The sequence below is a fragment of the Micromys minutus genome (genome assembly GCF_963924665.1).
Source record: "Micromys minutus genome assembly, chromosome: X".
Lineage (NCBI taxonomy): Eukaryota > Metazoa > Chordata > Mammalia > Rodentia > Muridae > Micromys > Micromys minutus.
The window spans coordinates 79,386,069-79,387,346 of record NC_137970.1 but is presented as its reverse complement, the minus strand read 5'-3'; positions in this window follow the sequence as shown (position 1 = coordinate 79,387,346).

The window sequence follows — 1,278 nt, the reverse complement described above, 5'->3', positions numbered from 1 at the left end:
GGTCACCCTCCATTAACCCCAACCTCTTCCACCCTGCAGCTCCTGCCAACCACTAACACACTTTCTGTCAATGGCTTTGCCTATTCTGGATATTTCATATAATTGAAATTATAGAACACATTGCCTTCTGTGTCTGTCTTATTTAGCTTACTAGTCCCAATATTTGTTCATGCTATAGCTAGATCAGTGCTTAATTCTTTCGTATTTTCTCTGGTAGACAAGAGGAGTGAGACAGCTTCTTGTTGTCATAAAGCTTACCCGTCACCTTTTCATTGCTCACCACCAAACCTTTATCTTATAAAAAGGGAATCCTGCAACTGGAACTACTTCACGTTCTGTTTTACATAAAGGCATCTCTTGGTGGGAAAGTTTGGGAGCTCTACGTTCTCAGGAGCAGCTGTTAGCTCTGGGGCAAAATCTTTTATTGATCAGGGACTTTGCGGTGTTGGGCAGTGGTAAACAACCATCAATCTTGATTGCCTCTTCACTTGGGGGAACTTAGAATTGCAAAGAATTTTAGTCATGGGAAGCAGAGTGGAGCGACTACATCCCTCCTATTCTCAACCCTTTGTATCATGGAGTTTCTATCCATGAATGGGAACTGGCTAAAAGAAACAAGTTCCAGAAGCTTTGCCCGTCCCTGCCAGGAATTTTGCTCTTCCCATCAGTGTGGAGGTGATGAGAATGCTGGCTGCTGGCTTTCTCATGGGAAGCCTGTTTCCTTTGACTGAGAAAGCCAGAGACCATCCAGTCTTGTAAGCCACTCTTATCTGGGGTGTTACTTATACAAAGTCAAGCAAGGGCATGGGAGGAATGGCAGTGAGTTATGGCTCATATGCCATATGTAGACCATCACTGTTAGATCACTGGCTTGTTCTTGAAGAAATATCTCTTCCCTCTCTGTATACACTTATATACAGTAGTTTACAGTGTTTAAAAAACACTTTCACGAGCTTCAATCTGGTTCACAGGAGTTCTTAGACTGAACTTGCAGGGTGGGGATGCGTCTCATGTTTATTCTTTCGACCGATGTCACTAGTACTGCTCATAGCCGGCGGCACCGAGGAACGTTTTCAGAATAAGGCTTTTACTAATGTTTTTCTTTAAGACATTTAATTTGTAGTTTTTACTTTTCTGTTCTCTGCTTTCATTCCCCCATGTCAACGAATCCTGTACCGGTGTTTTACTTTTGGAGAGTTAAATTTTACTTGTTACTCTGCTGTTTAGGTCTACTTCTGGATCTACTCTGTGGACACCACTGAGACTCTGAGCACCAAG